Source organism: Plectropomus leopardus, chromosome 16 (assembly GCF_026936395.1).
Source record: "Plectropomus leopardus strain MGB_pleo_1.0 chromosome 16, ASM2693639v1, whole genome shotgun sequence".
NCBI lineage: Eukaryota > Metazoa > Chordata > Actinopteri > Perciformes > Serranidae > Plectropomus > Plectropomus leopardus.
The window spans coordinates 2,464,826-2,490,470 of record NC_142191.1 but is presented as its reverse complement, the minus strand read 5'-3'; the positions used below and the strand labels follow the sequence as shown (position 1 = coordinate 2,490,470).

At 40.7% G+C, this 25,645-nt stretch overlaps 1 protein-coding gene across 1 annotated transcript in view; it reads right to left on the bottom strand.

The window, feature by feature from the left end:
- The window catches only part of LOC121955296 (forkhead box protein N3), a 119,605-nt gene extending 95,026 nt beyond the window's left edge, over nt 1–24,579 (bottom strand). The window contains exons 1-3 of the mRNA XM_088089350.1: nt 24,370–24,579; nt 10,631–10,712; nt 3,837–3,916 (exon numbers count right to left, since the gene is read on the bottom strand). The gene's annotated coding sequence lies outside the window, so the exon portion shown is untranslated. The remainder of the gene's footprint in view (nt 1–3,836; nt 3,917–10,630; nt 10,713–24,369) is intronic.
- Between the last annotated feature and the right edge of the window lie 1,066 nt (nt 24,580–25,645).

Sequence of the window (25,645 nt, the reverse complement as noted above, 5' to 3'; positions counted from 1 at the left end):
GAGATACAATAACCTGAAAGAGACACAATATAACCACAAAGAGATGCAAAGGACAATGGATGCTTCACACACATCTGCCCCTGGAAGATCTGTACAATCAGCAAATCACTGAGTCCAACTGTATGTTTGTGCCAAAATTGAAGAAATCCCCTCAAGGTGTTCTTGAGATATTGCGTTTGAATGAGACGGATGCAAGGTCACAGTGACCTTGACCTTTGACCACCAAATTCTAACCAGTTCATTGTTGAATCCAAGTGGATGTTTGGGGCAGAATGAGACAGATGAGGTCACAGAAACGGTCTGACCCACAACCAGGCTTTTTCAAATCGTGAAATTCCACCTCATGCAAGCATAAAAACTTTCTTGTGATAAATTGGGGTTGTTGTTTTTTTTGATGTGTTTCCATTAGGCGTATTTTATATTTGCAATTTCAATTTGTGCAATTTGAGGGTTTATGGAAACCTGTCTTTTGCCAATCCTAGCTGGAGCTGATATTGCATGTAACATAACATGCCTGCAAAAATTACATTTATTACTTTTATGTCTATTATGATCGTTATATGTTGTGTTATTGTTGCCATTATTGTTGCTGTGCCCCCCCCCCCCCTCTCTTTCTCCCCCCTCTCTTTCTTTCCTTTATGTCATTTTGTCATCTACTGTAATTTAATTTTTTACGACATCTATTGCACATCTGTCCGTCCTGTAAGAGGGTTCCCTCTTCAGTCGCTCTGAGGTTTTTTTTGGAGTTTTTCCTTAGTCGATGTGGGGGTCTAAGAACACAGGGATGCCATATGCTTTAAAGCCCTGTGAGGCAAACTGTGATTTGTAATAATGGTCTTTATAAATAAAATTGACATGACTTGATAAAATACCTGTTAACTACTGCAGACTCCTTTGTCTGGGAATGAATAACCTTTCACACTAAAGACAAAAGCCAGATGTTAGCTCTTTTTTTTATCCAATGGGAAAGCAGCTTTCCTTACAGTCAGACCCAGGACCTTTATTTCTATTATCAGATGATATATGTAACCACTGAGCAACCCTAGTGCCCTTAAAAAGTTCAGTCAGGATAGAATAATGGTGCAGTAGGGGCATATGCTGTATGTTGCTCTACAGGCACATGGGACCTGACCACTCAACTATCTCCGGGCTTTGCAGCAGTCAGCAAAACAGACGTATCCTCAGCAATACGCCCTCATCCTCGCTCACTACAGCCAGCTCAGTAGTGCACCTCCTTCAGTGCAGCATAATCACCTCTTGTGACAACATCCCTGGCTCCTCAGGAGTCGATCTACCTCCTCAAATACCCTCACACCATAAGATAAAGACATTAGAGACTATGGGATTTGAGGAGAGTTAAGAATTGGGTCTACAGTGTGTGATGCACAGCGATACAGACCGTGGCAGTTTGGGATCTCTCTAACAGATACCATCAAATGAGCAGAGCAGAGCGGCGGGGCGGACTGGAGCAAAGCTCAGCGTGTTGCTGAGCTGGTTAGGAGGGGCTCTGTTGTTTGTAGCCAGGCCGAAAAAAAAGAAAAAAAATGCTTTAAAACAAAAAGAAAGCAGCGAGAGAATCATCTGCGAGACTCCACGTGGGACTCATAGTGCATGTTTGCAGAGCTGTGAGTAACTTTTACACCCAATCGGATTAGCATAGCATTGAAATAAAAGGTCAATAAGGAAGTGCTTTATGCCTTATGTCTCCTCTGTGAATCTATAAACGAGCTTTTTCCCCTCCACTGTTTCTGTCGTCCCTCACACTCTCCCCGTCTGTCTCCTCTCTGTCTTTCTCCTCCCTCACTCGCCGTCCCTGGGTGGGATGAGTCATCGAAGGGAGAGGAGAAAAGAAAGGAGAGGAGGTGTATCTGTGTGTACTGTATATGTGTGTGTGTGTGTGTGTGTGTGTGTGTGTGTATGCGTGTGTGTGTATGTTGTGTCATTCCTCCTGAGGTGCTGTGCCCTTCACACTCTTTCTCGGCTTCATGTCAACCTTGCTGTTGGAGTGCAGACATACGCAGCAAAGGTATGCACGCACGTACGCACACACACACACACACACACACACACACACACACACACACACACACACACACACACACACACACACACACACACACACACACACTGACTTCGCTCGTACATCTCTATATGCCGTGATGTACCTTTAAGTCTCATCCTTCAAACATGTTTTGGAGTAAAAACTTCATAAGAACACTGAGTTAAACCTTCCTATTGTGTAAATATTTCTCCTATGATGGGATGAAACCACCTACATTGTGACCACCTACATTTTGTTCCTTGTACACAATGAAGTCACCCACCAGGGTTTCACAGACTATCCTCAACAAACAGACTCAGTACAGCAAAAATACACAACTTTCTTCCTTCATTTTCACCTTTAAAATGCTTAACTTTAGGGAACACATTTCTTATCTTCTCTTTTATTTGAAGGTGACCTAAAGCTGCAGTAGGTAACTCGTAAAAGGATAACTTTCTGTCATATTTGCTGAAACTGTCACTATATCCTGACAGTAGTATGAGACAGATAATCTGTGTGGGAAAAAATGATGTTCCTCTGAAGCATGCTGTAATGTTTTAGGCCTTTTTTTAAAAAAATAAAATTATGGATGCAAGTAAAAAATTGCAAAAATAAAGATGCTGTTTCAGAATTGTAGCCTATTATTAACATGAGAATTCAGCGCTTCCCACAAAATTAGAACGCATTTGTGGTTTGATGGGGCAGCAACAGTTGATTACTGACGTTGCTTCCTTTAAACGCGGAAGGACCGTCGATTTTCTCCTGCTCTCTCTGCCTGGTGAGCACACCCGGCCTTTACAGCAGCGTTAATATATACGACAACACGTCATCAGGAGCAGTTGAGGGATGCAGAGGAACCAGAGTTTATCTGTGTTCTTCTGTCACAATAAAGTGACAGTTTAAGTAAATATGATAAAACATTGCGGTTTTAACAGAGTTAACCGCTGTTGCCTTAACATTTTTTTTCAAAGCTGCAATACTGTTTGTAGAAATTTACCACTTTTAGGGGCCAAAAACTCCACAACACACTAAAATTCTACATTAAACACAAAAACAAAAATAGAAATAATCTTTTCAATTATTCTTTTTGAATGATGAATACAGACGCATGCTGTCTGCTGGTATGGAGAGTTATTTTCTCTCAGGCAGGCGCAGAATGTCCATCCTTGTTTGTGTGCACATGTGCAAATTTTTGGCCGAGACATGGCATCGTAAGGCGACGCAGCGGGGTACTTTCCTTGTAGCTAGTTCTCTGATGACAGTTGGGTGTGTCTGGGTCTTAACACGGCAACAACAAGTAAACAGAGGAAAACAGACGGGGCAAGTAAGCTAAAAAGAAAGAATTATACTGAGTCAAAGATAAAACAAGAGGGAAGATCTGAGCAGCTTTTACGAGACGGAGAGAGCTACGAGAAAAAAGAGAACTCCAAACCAAAACTGAAGCCACGTGCTGAAGAACCTGGTGATACAATATGAATCGCCTATAGCGCAGACAAGGGCATAAACAGCTAAAATATGCATCAGTCTTCTCAGGCGGGCCAATATGTCTTTGTCACTTCACCACCTGTATTGTTGTCCACTTTTGACAAACTGGCTGAGGTGGAATTTATCTGTGCTGTCAGCGTGGCAGGTGATGGATTAGCAGAGATATTTCCAAAATGACTCAGGTGCATGAAACAGTGATGATATAACTACGATAACGTTTCCTGGGAACCATGTTTGGGCAAGTTGTAAGCAAGTGTGTGAGTACGTGATTCCTTCAAAGAAGAAAAATGACCAAATAAGGTGCACTTACAACTGCGAGTGAGCCACGTACAACGACCTGATGAGAGACACTGTTGCTTCACACCTCAATGAGACGGCTTCTCCAGCCACCTGGAAAACAGGAAAAAACATGGATGAGTGTCAGTGTTTTCCACGAGTGTATACAGGGTCCAGCGTGGGTTAAATAGTAGTATTTTGTTGTAGTATTTTAGAGACTCTGATACACAATATGTACTTTTCTGTCATCAAGTCTCTCAATGAAAACAATAACCACCAAGACTGAGGTTTCCAAGCTGCCAACATAAACTCATCTATGGTCTCTGACAATTAAGATCCAGACGTCTGCTGACAAAAGCTTTCATGCAGTTAAAAGATACAGTCAAAATGATTAATATTGAAAAAGGGACAGAAGGCAGTTTTCCATTGCAGATTTGCACAAAACTTAAGTAATATTTTTGAAATGTCGATAAAACAAAATTGCGAGATGACTGCGTTTCCACTGGATCATGTTATGTGACTTCTCCTCTGGTGATAACATCCCAGTAACCATGGCGATGGATGTTCAAAACATTAGCAGCTTTATTTCTATCACAGCCACCACACTAGCCGTCATTATTTCCAATCCAAGGCCACGTAGGCGTGTTATCCAATGGGAAAGCAGCTTCCCTTATAGTCAGACCCAGGACCTTTATGTGGAGCCATGATGGAAAGGCGAGCCCCTTATACGTGGGAGCGGCCACGTATGAGGGATTTCTGGGAGATGATAGTCCACGATTTCACAAAGGAATTGTGAATCACAACTTGCAGATGATCTGCTCAACTTTCTCAGAGTTATGTGATGCAATAACAGCTCTTGTAGCTCCTGCTGCATCATGAGGGAGCCAGTTCCTACTGACAAGCTCACAGTCATAGCATCATGTGACCTTGAAAAGACTAAAAAGGGTTTCCATTGCAATTTTGCAAAATATGGCTTTTTCCAATCACCTGAAATACTGCTTCATGCGAGCGTTTTTTTTTATTTTTTCTATTAGATGTTTCTATTAGATGTATTTCAATTTGAGCGATTTGAAAGTTAATGGAAACCCGCCTAATGACTTAACTTCAAACAAGAAGTACGTCAGATGCCATATGGAAAACTATGGAGAGTGTAACAGCTTGGCACAAAAACTCACAAGAGAAAAAAATGAAGTTTTTGCAATAACTGCAATATTGCAATATCACGCTTTTGATAAACCAACCGCTGGTGATGGCAGGCAACCGCTACAACTGCTCGCTGCTAATTTTTGTCTGTCTTTTTTATTAATGGGGTGCTGCATATTTACACTACAAAAGCCAGCAGCATGACGAGATGTGGAGTGCTGCCACTTTACGTTTTTTTTGCTGGTTAGCGAAGAGTTGAAAAATAATCAATTTTGGTAAAAACCATTAAGTATAAAGAGAACCAGATACAGTGTTAAAGGCCAGCCTTGGTTCATTTCTATTAAAGCTTTAAGTGCTTTGTTCACGCTCATGCAAAGAGGCTTTTTTTCAGAGGCTGCTATGTGCATTTATTTCTTCAGATGAAACCTACATACAACCGTGCTTTCTGGTCTCAGGTGACCAAACAAGTAAATATAACATTTCTTTCAAAAACATGGGTAAAAAGGCTATGCCTAACTTGGCCTACCGTCCACCAAATTAAAAAAAAAAAAGTAAAAGGTGACAAGAAAACCTAAAATTAGTTTTACAAAAGAGAAGAGGATTATTTGAAAACTATCCAAAAAATAGCAAAACTTTCCAGAAAACTACATTGACAACTATATTAATTTTATCTTTAAAATCATGTGACAAAAAAATAAATATATATATATATAATCGTGTATAATAAATGTTCTTTGCATTTTTATAAATATTATTTACCCTTTTTACATGATTTTCTTGTAAATTTTTTTTGCTAATTTTTGGGCCATGTGCCTTTTTTTGCTTGTTGCCTTCACCTCATGTTTATGAAGAAAATGTAACCATTTTCGTAGGTTTCAAAGGGTTAATTTGAAGCCTGTTTATTGCACAGCATTAATGTTTCCTGTGCAGCTGTAGCTGTTGGAGGCGAATCACTCCAAGCACTCAATGATGGGGAGTCTGATCTGACTGGACCGCCGCAGAGCTGTCCAAAGAGACAGACGGACAGACGGACGGATAGAAAGTGATGGACAGTCCAGCTCTCTCTCTCCTCCTTCTCCTCTCAGTGTCTCTCTCTCAGACAGCCAAAGTGGATCGGCTCAAAGATATTTGGCTCTCATTCGCAGTGACAGGTCGGCCCGTGCTGCGGCGGCGTCTCAGTCAGATACAGAGCCGGCTCATCACCCAAAAGATAAATAAAATAAATAACCACAGGCCGAACACTTGGACGTCATTAGTCGTGCGCGGCGGCAGACACCGGCTGATATCTGCACAGTTTAAATCCTCCCTGTGCACATACACACATGCAACGCACACACACAAACACACATTAGCGAGCAGTGTGCAGCCCTCCAGAGTGCTGTACTGTCATTTCCATAAATACTCTTAAAAGGTGCAGCCAAAACCATGGAAGGGTGCGATTGCCTCTCGGCTAGAAACGCACAAAAAAGCTCTTTTCTCTTTCAAGAGACTGTAGGAGAGGATGACCCACTTAATCGAACAATTTGGAGCGCCTGTGAATGTGTGTGTGTGTGTGTGTGTGTGTGTGTGTGTATAGAGGCCTCCCAGTGCCGCAAGACAAACAATAAACAAAACCAACGAGCTTATGGTGTTGCAGAGACATGGCGTGATGGCTGTCTTGCAAGAGTTACTTGTGTGTGTGTGTGTGTGTGTAAGAAATTGCGTCTGTGCTCTACAATCATGAGTCACAGCTTTTATATCACCATCTACTGTACAGGTATGTTTAATGGTGGGAACACTTTGCAGGGCACAGCCACACGTTTATTTATTTATTTATTTTAGTAGCATCTCATGTGTGTTTGTGTGTATCTGTGAGTGAGTGAGTGTGTGTGTGTGTGTGTGTGTGTGTGTGTGTGTGTCATTCCCAGAGCTGCAGCAGTAATGAAGCCTTCCATCTGCCATTCAGAGCTGGGTAAAGTGTCCATTAAAACAACCGCTTTTGGTGGCGCTAACTCTATCAAATGAAAGCAAAATAACAAAAATAAAATAAAATAAAATCTTAAAGAAAACAACAACAACAAACAAACATCAAACAAAAAAATGCTTTCAGTGACAATGCAAGAAAATGCAAGAGTTTGGTTAAAAAAAAAAAACATTTGCTTTTAATGACACTATCCCTGCTGGAAATGCCCCCATGTCTTAGTAAAAAACAATCACTTTTGGGGCGCGTGCTCTACCCACTGAGCTACTGGGCGCCCTGAAAAGCGGTTGTTTTATTACAGAAACATCACTGCGTTTCGGGCGGGATAGTGCCACCAACGCGGCCGTGTAAAAAGCTTATATTCTTTGCCGCGGTGATCAAGCCTGACTCATGGCCTTTTGCTGCATTTTATCTGATATTTCTCCCACTTCTGTGCTTACACTGTCCTTCTGCCCTGTCAAATAAAGGCAAAAGGAAAAAAAAAAAAAGGAAAAACAAAAATTTTTTTTGGTTGCACTGTTCCCAATAAAAATGCAACAATGTCTCCATAAAAAACAAATGCTTACACTACCTCAGATGAAAACACAAGAAAATGTAACATTTTGGTAAAAAAACACATTTGCTTTGATGGGGTTATGGGCTGGAAATGCTGCCATGTCTTGGTAAAACACAACCACTTTTTGGTGCACTATCCTGGCAGGAAACACAGCAATGTCTTGATTTTTTTTAGAAAGACACTTTCAGTGGCACTATACGGTTTTCATGTCACTGTTTGTGTTGGAAAAAAAGTGTGTTGCTTAAAAACACCCAAGTTAGAGGGCTCTATCTCCGCCAAAAACGCAGCAATGTCTTGGTAAAATCAACTGCTTTTAGTCGCAAGGTTTCATTTTTTATTTTTAGTCGCATGTCGTGTGTAATCGTGTGTATTTGCGTGTGTTTGTGTATTTGCATATTTTTTATGTGTGTGTGTGTGTGTGTGTGTGATCCTCAGAGCTGCAGCAGTAATGAAGCCTTCCATCTGCCGTTGGTGGATGTAAAGTGGAGTTGGGCTGGGGGTGGGGGTGGGGTGGGGGTTGTGCATGCGGGGGGTCAATCCTGGTTTAGCCTCTAACTGCTCCTGATGTCACCCATGCCAATTTATAAAATTTATTTGTTTCCTTCTTCTTTACACAAGAGCTGCTCTGCTCATGAAAGCTTTGGTTTAATGACAAGGCATCATGCAACAGACATCACTGGGCTCTCTCTCTCTCTTTTATTCTCTTTCATTCTCTTGTTTTTTCCTTCATCACTCACTCTCCTCCCCTCTGTCTCTCCCTCTTTCCAGCCATTGAGATCCACTTTCATCTCCTTTTATAAAGCCATGAAACATCAGGCAGCGGCATAAATCTAACATGTGATTGCTGTAATGACCAGGAGGCGCAGCATCGGCAACAGGAGCCCGACGGATGTACGACTCGCACAGCACGCAGGGTCAAGGCTGCCTCTGTGTGTTGCATGCAGGATCAGAGCCACACACGCTAAACATTTCATGCACTGCAACTCCACTCCAACATGGCTGACCGGTTTCAACTTAATCACAAGAAAAAAAGACGGTAAACTTGTTTAAGCTTGGCTAATGTCTATTCTAAGTGTCACAGAAACCATCACTTTTCGTGGCACTCTCCTTGCAGGAAACACAACGATGTCACCATTAAACCGTTTTTTGAGGCAATGAGTTGTTAAAAAACAATTGCTTCTTATGGCACTATCCCAACTGGAAAAGCAGCAGTTTCAGAGAGAAAAAAGAGTCATGTCTTGCACTAACTTGGCAAAAACACAGCAAAGCATCACTAGGAAACACTCACATTTGGTGGCTACAAAGCTGCTACAAGCACAGCAATGACTCACTTAATCACAACCATTTTTCTTTGATTTTTGTTGGTCTCGATCAGTGGTCTGCAGCTTGGCAAATGTCTCATCTAAGTGTCGCAGTCCTTGCTGCAAAATGTAACCACTTTTTATGGCACTATTCTAGCTGGAAATGCAGTGATGTCTCCGAAAAAAAATAAGACTTTTTTTTGACATCATGCTAACTGGAAAGTAGCAATGTCTCAGTAAAAAAACAACCCATTTTTGGTGGCTACAATGCTGCTAAAAAAAACAGCAATGAATCCCTAAAACACAACCAGTTTTGTTGTTTGTTTTACTTGAACAGGGGTCTGCAGCTCGGACGCTGTCATGCCCTCAACCATCCCCTCCCAATGACAAAGTCATCTCATACTCGATGTCACTTACAAAACGTTGATATAATACGTATGTAATGATGCAGAAACATTTTCTTGTGGCCACTTTCGCTGCCACTTTGACATGCTCCTCATGCACGGGAGTACAAGACCTGCCACAGAGGGGCGAATCTCCCCGCTCAGATAGCGCCGTATACACAACTCAGAGACACAAGCTGAATGGAACACTAATGGGATTCAATTTTCTTGGTCCTCCAGAGCCCCGATACAAGCCGTACAGCCTAACACAAATATCACTCACAGAGCGCACAACACAGAGGGCCATTCACAAGAGAAAGGACAATGAATGCGGGCAGTTTAAACAGCTCGTCTTCCTACACGCTCAACAATTTCATAGAAACACCAGCTCTGTTTGGCAGCAGCAGCGTCCCAGAGAGAGAGCTTGTAGGTCACAACTGAAGGAATTTAGAAAGCTGAAAAAAGTGCATTTTTAATTAAGTGGTTTCAGACACATAGTGGCCGCTGTATTAGATGCCAATTCTCCGTTAGTGCTCTAATTTTTGTGGGGGATGATTGTATAATTATTATATGTCAGGGGAATTCAATTAAAATGCAGACTTAATTTGTGCATTTCCGTATCATTTCAAAATTATTTATTGTCAATTGTCCAAGTAGGATACTTTTTATCGTACAGACACATGTAACTTTAATGGAAACAAATAGCTATATTTACTACAAATAAAATGAGCCCCAGTACAGTGAACTGCAGACCTACAGCACATTTCAAGCAAAAGAAAATAAGACAGAATCTTCTGAATAAAATAAATACAAAGTGCCTCTTTTAGAAACAAACAGAGCTTTAAACAGCCCCTTCTCTCTTCATTTATTTATATTTTTTCTACTTTCTACCCTAGAGAGAGAAATGGGCCAGAGACCGTCAGCAGTTTGAATCTTGGCCTGAACGGCGTTAGTGTTATTCACATGTGTAGGTGAGCCTGAAACAGCACTTGGTTTTAATATTGTTCATGTCGGAGAAAGCAGACTCAAAGCCGATCCAAACACAATCCAGCTATCAGAATAAATGTTGACATTCTACACATCTGCAAACCACAGATAAGTTACATTTATATGTTATTGTGTAGCGTATATGTTGAAACTTTCCTTAAGTTTCAGTGATGCTGTGGTTAACCTTTGGTTAAGTTAAGGCACCAAAACCATGTGGTTATGTTTTTAAAAAAATCATATTTTGGCTAAAATACCAAGTTGTGGCCGGAAACGCACTGATGTTGTAAGAGAGAACACAGCAACGAATTGCTAAAAACACCAGCTGAAGTTGTTTGCTGGTCTCAAGTCTGACGCTTGAAACGCATATCACCTCGGTGAGACACCATCCACCATCCTCGCCTCCACCCGATGACAAAGTCAACTTTTAAACTACGTCACTTTAGAAACGCGGGTTAATACGGGAGACTGCAGGAGGCATTCAAAGTCCAAACAACTTACTTGTTGATGTGGGACACATGATGCAAACTCCTGTCTCTGGTGTCACAGTCCGTCCACCCTGAACTCCTCATTACGAAAATTCCTGAAAACAACACAAGAAAATAACATTCAGTGAGTTAACAGCCGTTATGTTGCTCTCAAAGAGTATTCAGTTAAGGAAAGGGCTTGCAATTTACAATTCAACTTTTATATAAATTTACAAACTTCCAAAAGTGATTTTAAGATTTTGATTTTTTTCATGCTCTGTAAGATGCCAATAAATTTAACTTGACAATAAGAAAACCTTTTAATTCTACATTGAGTGGTGTCCTCCTTTAAGCAGAGCCAAGACAACATGCATTTCTTTTCAAAACACCGTAATGCTTTTGGCCGTGTGAGCGTTAAGTGCGTCCCCATTGAGACAGGCCTGACCCCGGCGGCAGCGCCGAGGGCCGTACATCACTGTGACCTTTCTGAGCACCGCTGCAGCCCGCTGCCTTTGTTCGCCTAACGGGTCCCGCACAAAGCGACTTTTGACCAACAACAGAGAGGGAAGGAGGGCAGAGATGGAGAGATAGCGGCAGAGGGGAGGGGATGAATGGATAAAGGGACAGGCGTCGGCTGGAGGTCCACGCTAATGGCCCCTGTGTGTTTTGTAATTAGGAGCAGTGTCAAGAGACGGGGCGGAGGAAATGGGGGTGGTCAGACGACGGCAAAGAGAAACGGGCCGAGAGAGAAAGGAAGACAGAGAGGGGACAGATATCCAGACAGACAGAATAAAGCCAGTGTAGGAGAGGAAGAAAAAGAATACAGAAAAGAAGAGATTAGGGGCCAATTAAGAGCGAACCGGAGAGGTTGACTTCTAAAGAAAGCCAAGAGAAGGAGCTCCCATCGTCTGATCAGTAATTGATCCTGTGCCATTCTGCCTCCTGCATCCATATGAGTGTGTGTGTGTGTGTGTGTGTGTGTGTGTGTGTGTGCAGTTTGAGAGCCGACCTCTCGCAGCATTAAGCCCTCGGACAGCACTTTGTGGAGGCGAACTGAACAACATTGATGATAAGCGGAGCACATGTTTTTATCTGGGATTCAGGCTTATCAAGCTTACTTTGAAATTCAAGTCAAATTATTTTGCTATGCTGACAGTCTAAAAAAAACTTCACTGGTTTTAGTATAAATTACGCACAGACGAGACATCTGAAACACAGGAGGTAACAAAAGGGTTGGATATCTTATTCCAAGTTGTTTATTGCAGTAACAGATAAACAATAATTTAAGTTCTCAATAAACCTCAGATTTTTTTTCTGAAGCAAATATCCTCAGTGTTACTTAACACAGAAACACAGGACTCCCCCAGTGAGTAAGCGGGTTTCCACTACAGATTTGCACAAAACTTAAGCGATATTTTCGAAGTGTCGATAAACACAATTGTGAGTTGACTGTGTTTCCACTGAGTGATGTTCTGCGACTTCTACTCTGGTGATAACATCCCAGTAACCATGGTGATGGATGTTCAAAACATTAGCAGCTTTATGTCCATTGCAGCCACCGCACTAGCCGTCATTATTTCCAATCCAAGGCCACGTAGGCGTGTTATGGAGCCATGATGGAAATGCGAGCCCCTTATTTGTGGGAGCGACCACGTATGAGGGATTTCTGGGAGATGTAGTCCACGATTTCACAGAGGAATTGTGGATTCAAAACTTCCTGATGATCCGCTCAACTCTGTCAGAGTTATGTGATGCAATAACAGCTCTTGTAGCTCCTGCTGCATCATGAGGGAGCCAGTTCCTACTGACAAGCTCATAGTCATAGCATCATGTGACCTCGAAATGACCAAAAAGAAAATCTTAAAAAAAAAGTAGTACTTTTTCAAGATCAAACTGCACATTTGAGAGTGGCCTTTCAATGTGACCATCCTAAGGCACACCTGTTTAGTAATGACGCTGTTGAATCAGCACCTTGATATGAAACACCTGTCAGGTTCACAAAGTTGCAACCAAAATTTCAGAGATGTAGGTTGTTTGTGTGCATAGCAAAAGTCTTAAATCTTTAACGTAAATCTGTAAAAGATGGGAACAAAAGCAAAACTGTTGTGTTTAAATTTTTGTTTGAGTGTACATGTTAACAAGAACAAATCAGAATTGCAGCGATTTGCTTCGGTATCCTTTTTATTCGGTATCTTTACATTTAGTTATTTACTTGTGAAAAAATAACAAGTTAAAATAATAATAATATATATTTTTTAAAAATCCTGGAATTCCAGGGCTGCAGTAGCAGTCCAAAAACAAAACACAGCATAAAACTAAAATTTACATTGAAGCCTTCGCCTTTTGTCTGTCTGATAATGAGATAAAAACAGGACACCTCCGTCTGCTTTTAGCTGAAATTGCTATCAGGTGTCTTTTAAATGGATATTATTTAGTTTCATTTGAAATACTCCAGGATTTGTGCCAAATATCATGACATTTGCCACCATTCTGTTCTGAATGGGTTTTGAAAACAGTGTCTCATTTGAAATGTGTGCAGCAAACATGTAATACTTTGCAGGTGGTTGAGTGTGAATGAGAAAAGTTGGGAATTCTGGAAAAAGTGGTCATTGAATGCATTTTGTGTAAAAGCTATGAAAAATGATTCTGATGATAGTTTGCTGACAATGTGAAGAGTTTTGACACTCATGCAAGTGTAAAAACATTTTTGTGAAATCGACATACTTCTAATCGGTGTGTTTAACATTTGCAATTTCAATTCCGCAATTTGAGAACTAATGGAAACCTGCATATCGACAAAAATCTTAAACTGTCTGGTGTAATCAGAAAAATCTGCCTTTATTAACCAGTGGGAAACGTTCCTCATTGTCGCATCTCCATTGGCTGATCCATGCTACGTCTCATCTGTCAGAACCGGCATGGCTTTAAAAAAATAGCGCCAAATGCAGTCAGAGAAACACTTCAAGTGAAAACACCCTCTTTAGACAGAAAAAATCTGGAAAACTGAAGTGACCGTGACAAATGCCCGGACGAACCTCATTCACACGGTGTGTTAGAAAACAAATACGTGTTTTGTGTGTGAGGCTTCCTTTACATGTTCTCTGTGTGTCTCTGCAGCTGCTCGCACCCTGCGTGTTAGCGTGTGTATGAGCATGTATGTATGTGTGAACGCCTTTGTATGTTTGCCGCACATGCGTTGAGGGATGGACATCAGCGGGGCAACGCTACGAGTGAACGAGGCAGATCAGTCAAAGACTTAAAGCCCTGCTCCCCAGCGGAGGAAACGGACAGGCTTTGATGTTGATGTGAACAAATAAAAGGAAGCCAAAATGAGTGGAATGGACCATTATCTGCTGCGGAGGGGCCCTCCCGTGGAACTGAGCCGGCCCGCGCTGCCTCCAATCAGGAGGGGGGTGAGGAGGGATTGAGGAAGATGGAGAGAGAGAAAGAGGAGAGTGAGAGTGAAACACACACACACACACACACACACACACACACACACACACACACACACACACACACACACACACACAAAGACAGGGAGAGAGGGGGTAGGGGGTCCAGAATCCTATTGATTTCACTCTTGTGCTAAATCCAAATACTGCAGTGTTCTATATTTGCGAGTGTGTGCAGCTTCGTACAAAGGACATTTGTGTATGCAATATCCAATTTAACGCTGCAAGAGGCCGAGTGAGGAGGAGCATCACGCTCAAAATACTTCATGTAAAAAATATTCATCACGCTATATATGGTTTAGACTATTTATTCTGAGCCAAATTTTCACAGGTTGAAGTTAAAGACTTTTTTTAATGCACTCAATTGATAAATTTCTCAGAAATTTTAGTTGCAAATCTGTTAAAAATCCGTGTTGGTGAGCTCTTTTCCAAGATATTTCATCCACCTGACAGGTGTGGCATATTAAGATGCAGATTAAACCTTTGAAACGTAAACAAACTGGTTTGATTTAATTCAAAAACATGAAAAAATATGCAGTTTGTAAAAGGTGACAAGCAAATAACCTGACAATAAGCCAAAATAAATAAATACATGACAGAGAGAGAGAGAGAGAGAGAATTATTAACTATGGAAATATCAAGAAAACTTCATTTTAATTATTATGATTATATAATTTGTCATCAGAAAAAAACATATTTGTTTACTGTAATTCAATTTCATTCAATTTTATCTAATTTTATTTAATTTTATTCTAGCACTTTCTCAGGTTATTTCCTGTTTTTTAGTTACTGAACTTTATCTTTTATGTGACCATCCCAAGGCACACCTTTGTTGTAATGATTCTGTTTAATCAGCATCTTTAAATGGGTGGATGGATTATTTTGGAAAAAGTGCTCATTAACACTAACTTCAACAAATTTGTGACAAAAGTTGACAAAGTTATATGTATGTACTGAGTGCATTAGAGAAGACTTAGATCTTGAACCTGAACCGGTGAAAAATAGGTGCAAATCAAAAGTGTTGCATTCAAAATGTTGTTCAGTATAGATAAAATGCTCAAAATACTTAAGATTCTCTCTACTGACAAAATAAGAAAAAGGAGTCACTGCACTGCTGCACAGGGAGCACTTTCAGTGGCACTAATAATAACACTTGGCTACTCCTGTTTAGCTCTGCTAATGTTAACTCACACAGAAAGATGCAAGGCCTTTTGCCAAAACCACAAATAGACAAAATCCGAGAATAAAATGTGCATTGGCCTTCTGCTGAAGCTGGAGGTGGTGAAATAAAATACTAATACCTACATTTGGTGGTAACTAAACAGAAGTAGGCCACCTAATTCAATTAATACTGTATGTTTGTCATAGGCCAGTGCAAAAATCACACGTTGCCAAAAGCAAAAACCAGCATGCAAAAAAGGTCATTCATGCTAGAAATGAATAGAGGAGTATTTAAAGGCGCAGGGAAGTTGTTTGCACAAGCTGACACATGTTAACCATCTTTTGTACTGGCTGGAAAAAGTGGGTCAGACATACGACAGCAAATGTGTACAGGGCTAACAACAGAGACAGAGGGAGACGCATTCATGAGACGCTGACCCGCAGAGGAAAGTTTGTAAGAAATGGCATGAGGAGTGTGGTTTGTTACAGCATATCATTACAGCCAGAAGTGATGCAGCATGTGTGCATTTGAAGAGAAAACATTCCCAAAAAAGGGATGTGTGGACACAACCAGGATTTGGTTTTAAATGGAAAGATGAAGCAGGATGAACTAGGAATTTCCCAGTGATCAATCAGTTCTGTTGTTTCCACCTTTCTGGCTTTTCTAGCAGCATGACTCATGTTTGTCTGTTCACCAGCATGAGAAATATCAGACAAAATATCAAAGCAACTAGACCGATTAATTGCTGTTAAATTTTGCACAGACATTCATGGTCCACAGAGGATGGATTCCAATGAATTTTGGCGATTCCATCTTTTCCGATCGCACCTCCAACTGGCCAAAGGTTTGAAACATGGGATAACTGTCTTGATTTGATTCAAAGATACTGAAATAGGTATTGAGCAACACATGGAAAAATTACCCAGAAATTAGCAAGAAATTAGCAAAAGTACAACAGAATTACCTGAAAATGAGCAAATAAAAAAAAACACTGAAAAACCTAAAAAAAAAAAATAATAATAATAATAACAAGAAAACAGGGAAAAATAAAAAAAAATAATAATAAAAAAAGAAAGAAAAAGAAAGTGCAGCCCCGAAAAACTGCTGGGTGGGGCTTGGGGTTGACTTTGGGTATAACTCAAGGCGGAAGAAGACATCCACAAAACAATCGTCATTTTTAATGCTGCTTTCATGTGATGTTCGAATAATTGGAATGACAACTTTCCCAATAGGAAAACAGCCTCTAATGTTGAAAAAAACAACTCTAAAAATAGATTTCTGAATATAATTTTTTAAAAACACCAAAGTCAGTTGTTTGTGGGACTCTACAAGCACTCATGCTCCTTATGTTATGTTGTTACTGGCAGCGTTATTACCTGACGCTGTGCTTCAGCGTTTCATGAGCACATCACCGGCTCCTCCAGCCGCGTTCTTAATTGACGCCACCTGTGCGTGTTGCATGTGGACGCGCCGGGTGCCATCTGGCCGTCCGCCAGCGTATAATAACAAAGCCAACGCTGCGTTCTGGTCGGACGCGGAAGGTGGCTTGTGGCGTCACCCTTGCGCACCAAAAGCAGTAACAGAGCGGACGTATCTGACGAGTTTGGAAGTTAGAATGGGCTACCATAACAGCTCAAACACACGTCCATGCCCTGCTGACACTGCTCACATTGCTCATGTATCATTTCATTTTTCAATTAAGTTCACCTTTATCTTAATAAATCACTCACTCTTTAAAGTGTCACATTATTCTCCATCTCTGCCTAATTTCCTGTCAATTCTCTCTACTTCAGACTGCCAAATAAAAGCACAAAATTGCCAAAATGCAGGAGGAAAACCACACGTAGTTTAGTTTCCAATAAGTGTTTTTCCTCCTGTGTGGGTTAAATGAGTATCTGTGAGGGGGAGTGAGATAATGCAGGAAATTAGATAATGGAAAGGGAAGGACCGCTTTCCTGCAAACCTAAACCTTTAATGCAAGTGATGATGAATAATTAAAAATAAGACCTTTTACCTGCAGGATGATATGTTAGAATAAAAGATGCAGCAGGACTGAAGATGGCTGCTTAACTCAAGTGTTTCCTGCACCAACACTTGTTGAACTTCAAAACAAAAGCCCGTCTCACTTTTCACCCGCAGGTGTTTGACTCTTTCTACACTATGAAACAATGCTTCTGCTCGTGCGACGTAATCCTCACTGATATCCCGGGACTGTTTTTTCTCTTTTTCAGGGTGCCATGACAGTGAGCGAAGGTTTGTGGGCGTTGGCTGCTGAAAGTTGTAATTAGTTTGTGATGGTGCGTCTGCTGAAGGGCAGTCATCTTTAATGAACATCAGCGGTCCTAATGGAGCGTAAAATGACACCAGGAAAGACAAGATGCTTTGGTCAACGAGGGAACGGCTACATCAGTCTGACCATTCATCCCCGAATGTTTGGACGGACGGCTCAGTGACGAGGACGCTCCCTGGTTTTCCACATCTAAACACGCTTCATTTAACTCTTCTGAACTCTTAAAACAGCTTCAACGACTTGATCCGTCGACTTCAGTGAGAGCTGCTGAAATCTCGGATGTCCTATTTATTATGCTGCCTTCACTCCCCTCCCTCTGTCTCCTTCTCTTTTATTTTAATAACTTTAAATATTTTTCCCAGGTTTGTCTGTTTTGAACTTGTGCTGTGGAGCGCTGAGCTTGACCGAGGCTTTGGTTTATTCATGAGGTTCAATGAGGGAGGCCTTTGATGTCCATGAATTATTTAAAGGCAACACTTTTTTGAATAATCCCTCACTTTGGTAAATACGTCCCCACGCTGCCGCACCAAGTCTTTATCATCGTGGCGGTCAGTGGGATGATGACACCTGGACAGATGTAAGAGACTAAAGTGACAGGGGACACAAATAAGGTCCACAGGGGTAAATCAGTGTGTTGGTTTAAAGGCAGTGTGAAAAATTAGGAGTGGAGCTGGATGGATGACCCCATTTAAGATAATGTTGATGGCTCTGTGTGATCTGCAGGGTTAAAAGGATAGTTCATCAAAAAATGAAAATTCAGTCATTATCTTCTCACCCTCATGTGGGTGGAATATTTCTGACCTACAAAGTACAACGGAACGACACTCAAAGTCAGAGTTCCTATTTGGGGACTCAGGGCAAAGCCATGTACCCCGACATCAGCGGTCGGACGCCACACAACAATGGCAGCATCCATGGAGGCGCATTATTATTAAAATAAGACAGCCTTTATTATTAGCCTTAAGGTAGTAAATATACAAAAGATATACAGAACATCACAATACAAATACATCAGCCTAGCTATTAGCACATAGGCTAGTCAATGACCTCTTTTGATATGTTTCAAAGTGTAAAAATGCCATAAAATTAAGACGTTATGCTTAGTTTTTCCTCTGTTTCACTCATATTTGCAGGGAGGCGGCCCTGCTGATGGTGCAATTGTCCATGGACTAGCCACAGAAACACCAGTTCTTCACTGTCAGTTGGAAGTCAGATATTTTTACTGGGAAATTCTGACCTCCGACTTCAAACGGAGGGCAGCATTATAGTCCACAAAACACTGCCAGAGTTTCACAGGGAAAAAGGCGCTTTCCCACACAGAGACAGAGAGACTTATGGAGTTAGCAGCAAGCAACAAGTCCCTTTGTCAGATTTAAAACTACTGTGCAAACCATGGATGGGTTACAGGATCAAGAGCCCAAAGAGTCTCACCTGCATAATGTCCCTCACATTACAGCCAAGTTGCCAGAATTTTTTTTTTTTTTTTTTTTTTTTGCACTGCACATTTCTTCAAACTATGAATACGTTACATTTCAGGCTGTTCTCATTCACAGTTGATACATTTTCCTATCTAAAGTAAATCTGAAGCGAATATGGGCAAAATGGGAAAAATGTATTACACACAACCTATTGGGGTGGCCTCTAGCTTAGTGAGTGGAGCGTCTGCCCCACATAGGCTGCGTCCTTTGCAGCGGCCCGGGGTTAGACTCCAACCTCACTCTCTAGCTGCACTGTGATAAAAGTGACAAAAGCCCTCCCAAAAAAAAATCAAAGTAAAAGATAATCAGATATGACAGTATTCTTGCAGACATAGATATGCAAACTGGTTGTTTTTACTGCGCTGTGTTTAAGTGCCTGCATTTCTTATTAGAAAAAACAGAGAGGAAGGGCTGGAGGACTAAGATGGAAATACATAATATAGATAATGACAATGGTAATGTATAATTCTACACATACATAATGAATATAGTCATATGATAATGAAATAATTCAATAATAAATACATTTTAAATGATATATGAAGAAAGGAATGAATTCCCCATTTTCAAATGTGTCATCTTTGGGGATGTTTTTGAAGGATTTTATTTTTTTATTTTTGTTTAAAAAAATGCTTGTTTATTGTATACATAATATAAGGAAAAACAGCTAAAATTAATGCATTTATCTTGTTTTCTCACTGGTGTTTTTCAGCATCCTCTCCTGCGTTAGAAAGGTGTAATATTTTGTGCACAGTTGATGAGCCTGGTGATTAGTGATAGCTGAGACCCCCTGCTGGTCTCCAGTGTTACGTCCAGCGAGCATCAACAGCTTCCAACTAATCTCAGCTTGTCTCTGATCTGATTTGTCCACTGAGTGGAAACACAGCCCCGTCTTATATCACACTGTAAAACCACCATTTCTGTCATGTACACTTCAGCAGCTGCATCACTCTTTTTGCTCCGGCAGTTCTCAGTTTCTCATTCACACACCGGCACACTCCCCCCCCTCTCCCTGTCCCCGTCTTTCCTCTGTCTTTGAATGGTGATATTATACGATAGCGCCGCATAATGTGGTGTGAGGGCAGCGGAGAGAGCAGCGACGAGAATCCTCACCCAGCCGTGCTCTGCTGTTTTACCCCATGCGGTGGCACACAGCGCAGGCAGGAGTGATATAATTAGAATGGAAATTACAGAAAGTTACAGGCGAGCTAAATCCCCCCGCGCATCGCGTGGCTAAAAATGTCCCGGGCAACGCCAGTGGATGTATCACCATAGCAACAGCCTTCTTCTGCACTCTATTTTCAGACTGAAAAGGGAGAACCATCCAGAGAGAGAGGAAGAGAGCGAGGGAGAGAGAAATGCAAACATTGCCGTTTCTGTAGAAATTGATACATTATTCAAGTAAGGAAAACATCTCAGAGTGAGCGCTGGCGGACGGGTGGTGGGCTGCGGCGTGCGCTCGCTTGTCAGGGCTAAACTGAACCGTCTTGGGGGGCATTAGTGTGACGGTCATGCAAGGACAATGGGGTGCAGCGGGGTTGACTTACACGTCTCGGCAGAGGTCAATGCTGAAATCCACACCAGCAGCCAGAGATGTTAACATCAATGCAGCGGTGTGATGGGGCCGAGGCGCTGCACTGGCTTCTATTTTAATCAATCACACATCAAATGGTTAAAGGATGAGCTGCTGCGGAAAGCGAATCATCCCATGGAGGAAATGGAGTAATTTGGGCATCAGGACCGAGCATTTAAGTTCAGCATGGTGTCAAGGGCACCGCGTTATTGCTCCAACGAGTCAAATATCTGATTTGTGTTTAGTGTCTTGCATTAGCTCTGAAAATGAAACTAAAAATAAAATCATGAAAAAAAGACATACGGATGTCAATGGTTAATTGTTATCTAATACATCCCTATATGTTTTTTTTATGTCAACAGTTACTTGTTAACCGCTGACATCCCTTTATGTTTTTTCATAATTTTATGAATATTAAATATTCTTTGCCGTCAAAAGTTAACGGTTACCCATTGACATCACTATATCTGTTGTTTTTTGTTATTATTTTATTGAATTGAATATTTTATTGTTATTTTTTTTATTGAATGTAAAATATTATTTGATGTCAGTGGACACTGGTGGAGAATGAGAACGGAGCAGACACCGGCGGAGACACCGGCAGGGATGAAACATGCTTAAAAACTGTTGTGTCCAATAAAGGCAAAAATGCAAAAAAATAAATCTTAAAAAAATAAATCGAGAAATTAAAAGACAAAGTCTGCTGTTTGTGGGACCCATCCACCAACACTCCCGCCTGCCCTATAGGGATCTTTGTTCTTCTTATATTACTCCGCCACTGGTAGTGTTTTTAACTGACATTGTCCAGAAGTATCTCATGCACACGTGAAAGGTGCCTTTTGAAGTTGTGCACTTGCGCCAAAAGCACTGACAAAGCTATTTTGCGAATGAAACTGGACTGGCTGAGCTATGTTCCTGGAGGACTGGTGAGCTCCCAGCCGACCCGGTTAGTGTGCAGCGCAGAGCGGCCGAGGAACTAGTGGAGACTGAAGGGTGGGCGTGTTCCCACACGATAACGCAGCTAACCAGCTGCCTGTCAGCAAAGCCAACAGAAAACAGAATAAAAGTCAAAATATTTACATCACAAAACATCAAAATTTCACCATCTCCAATTAGACAGCGCTTTAAAATGCAGCTCTGAAGCTCACTGAGTCAGCAGAGCGCCAGACTGAAAGGAACAGCTGTTTTATATTTCACATCTTTTTCTCTTCTTAAAATTTAACTGGTTAGTTGCCAGTTAACTTGTAAATGCTTTTTTTCCGCTGCTGTGCTGCTAATGCTATGGTTCTGCTGTTTTTAACATGTTGCTCTCTTTTTCTCTTATTAATAGTCCCCGTTTAAAGTTATTTAGATATAAATCTAAGTTATTAAGTTATTTCTTGTTTTATTTATTTATCAAGTTATTTTTTACACTGTCACTTTATCGTATGCTGCAGGACCTGAGCCACAAGTTTCATTCTTTTCATGTGTCAACATGTACACTTGAACCTTGAACCAACCTATCAAAAGCAAAATTATCCGAAATTGACATCCTTATCCTGATCCCAATGCGCTTAGTCTCTATTTCCCAGTTCTTTTCAGCTGAGTTCAATTTATTATAATTCACTTCAGCACATTGTGGTTTATTGGCATGGCAGCTGAGAATGAAATGCCAAAGCACCAAGACAAAAGATCCACATTTTCTGTCCTTCTCTTTCTCCGCTTGTCTAATCAGGTCTTAAATGAAAGCATACTTACTCTCTCTCTGTCTCTCTCTCTCTGTCTCTCTTTCTCTCCATCTTTCCATCTCCTAATGTTTCTCTCACCCCCCAGGGGGTCTGATTGAGCCGGCTGGGAGGCATGGATCTTTCTCTATTGATCCGCCTGCTGAATCACTTATCCCTTTTCCAATGGCCTTCATCACCACCACACTCAGGTTTTAGCACTCTCTGCATGCACAGATTTCCTTACTTGTACAGCCAAGATCCGGGCTTGGAAGAGAAACGCTTCACAAGTGCAAAGAATATAGTAATTGGATTGCAAAGAACTTGCTAACTGTAATGAATTACAGTCTGTAGGAGAAAGAAAATGTGTAAATGACACCGATCGAGGAACAAATACCTCAAGGAACAAAAGGCAATGTCGAAGATGAACCCAATTTCCAGTAGCAATCAATAAGGTTGCTAAAGGAAATTGGGTCATTGTTATATATAGCAATACAGCTGATTAAGGACACATCCTGACCATGCTAATGGACACTACAGAGTCTTGTTTCCAACAGATGTTGCAGTTAATTTAGAGTTCAAAGCAGGAACATATAGCATGCAGAATTAGCAAATGGATTCCCATCACTGGATTTGAAGATGTGAAATCTGTCTATAGAAGTGCTTCCAGAAATACTGTACATAAAGGCTGATGGACAGAAAAATTGTCAAAGGTTACTGTCCATGAATTAACGCAACAAGCACCACACAAAAATAGCACCAATGACGAGCCAAATGCTGCAAGTGACTGATAGATTTGTTTTACTCATCAGCCAAAAAGCAATCAGGGTTCAGACACATTTTTACCAATAAATTTCCATGACTTCTCCATGACTTTGAGGCAAATTGACCATACTTTTTCGACCATTTCCTGAATCTTATCGATACTGCAACCATGATAGGATTAGAACTGAATCTTTTAAACATAATTTAATGTTGTTTCCAGAGCATCAGCAGAATGTTTACCACAGCAAAGTCATTGCATACACCTAATAATATCTTCTTTTCAAAGAACAAAGTTTTATGTCACTCACACAGTGAACATTAAAATGATGTTTAACCAATATAGATTTTGTTCTCAGTCAATCTCAACAGAACCACACATATATACCACACAGATATTTGTTAAACAAAATTCCAAGACTCTTCCAAAACTTTATGGTTATATTTAATTTTCCAAAACTTTATCCAGGCCTGGAAATTGCTACTTACAAATTTCATGACTTTTTCCAGGTTTTTCATGACATTACGAACCCTGGGTAACCTACTGAGTAGCTGGTAAAAATTTGAACAGTCTTTAGCCATTTGAACAGTGGACAAAAAGGTTATTCTTACACCCTGCTAACAAGCATTAGCCAATACTAAAGACCACTCGTCACAAAAAAATAAATAAATAAAAAAATCAACTCTTCATACAGTCTACATTATCAACATACACCGTGGAGTTGATCTCTTTTCCAAAACTCACTCACACTAACATGTATAAAAATAAGTTTGGTAGACCATAATACTGGCAACAATTCAACTCATAAAACATAAAACATCCACTTATATTTCTCTTGATAGGAAAATATAAGAGGAGTCAACTCCAGATGGCGTTCTTTACCATCCAAATCTGCTCTTACCCATGTGTACTAAATGATGAATCCCAACGGATCATAAGTCACCTATTAGTATAGGTGACGCTCCCTAATCACTATTTAAGGGCAGGTGTGGTGCCATACAAAGGCTAAGAATAGGAGTGATGCCGCCAAACACAGGCTTGTACAGTAAAAACTGGTGTTACAGGAAAATGAAAAAACATTTATGATGCTGTACATGTGCTAGCCATAGGGTTTGAGCAAGTATTTATATGTATGCAAGTATTTATTATTTATATCCCTTATCTGAGTGAAGGTACTAAAACCACACTGTTAAAATACTCTCTTACTGGTAAAAGCCCTTCATTTAAAACGTTACATATATAAAAGTTTATAAGTAAAACGAGGGAAATGTATTTAACCCTCTGAACCTGGCGTACTCGCCGGCGACTAAAAGTTTTAACAATTTTGAGACCGTGTCGGATCGTCTTACTTTTTTCGACAGAGAAAGCTGTCCGAGCCGTTCACAGGGATGTCTCTCCTCTTTCAAAAGCCTCGGTGTCCAGCCGGGGAATTCGGGTGTTTTTTACAGGACCTTCTTCAATAAATCCAAAATGATAGATCCGATATTGGGTGTCTTCCGTCCATATTTTATCCATATTTCGATGATAAAAGTACATTAGCATCGATGCTAAACGCCATATTGGTTTCCCATAGTTCCTTTGGAGAGTCTTTCGACCAATCAGAGGGTTGTTGGGGTCTTGTACCAATCGGAAGACGATCTGACGCTTTGTATCCGCCTACATTGCAACACGTCATCTGGAGCAAACTGCACCCTAGCTACCTTATTGGTAGTGCTTAATGCATTAGCATAAACTCTGGTAGCCACTATAATAATAATAATGAGACAAGGGACAATCAGGAGACAGTGAAACAAGCAGCAGAGCCTCATATGGATGTAAACTCTGTGTGCACTGCAGGCAGAGCAGGCAGGAGAATCAGGACCCTCTCTGAAGTGTCAGGAGTGTGATGTGGCCCTCTGCAGCATCACAGAGAGGAGCTGCTTTGCATAATGGGATAGATAATGGGATACACACACAACTGCAAAAAAAATGATGGGACTTTTTTGGAAAAGTGTGTCCATTTTTTTAACTGTAAAAGTTACAATGTTTATTTTTTCACTTTATGATTCCCAACACTTGGGAGAAAGGTTTTCTACAACAAAAAGCTTGTACATAATACTTTTGTGAGATTTATCACTAAAGATCTGTAAAATTAAATTTCTGTTTTTTTTTCTTTTGTCTTTATGCTCTAATAACTATTTGTAAATTCAAATGACATCACTGCAGCCTCAATATTCTGATAGCCCAGGTTGTCCTGAAAAAAATAAGATGTATATAGCTTGATTGTGCATTGAGGGGCTGAGCTTAAACATGTATTATTACAAAAAGAGTCCAGGTGAACCAAAACTAGGGAAAAACGGCATAGGTCTCAGTATCAAAAGTAAAAGTACACAGTGCCAGTGCCATAAAATTACATTTTGTGCAGCTGTATTGTTGTACAGATGGAAACAGTACACTTTTAAATTTGTGAGACAGATGCTGTAGAATGGCAGAAACAGGTTTGAAAATAAAAAGCAAAATAAGGGTTAATTTGGGAAAGAATCTGGTGGAACTGTGTGCATTGGAGGAACCTGGGAGAGTCTCCCAAAAAAATGTAACATATCAGTGGTTTGTTGTACAATGCAAATACTACACTACTGGCAAATG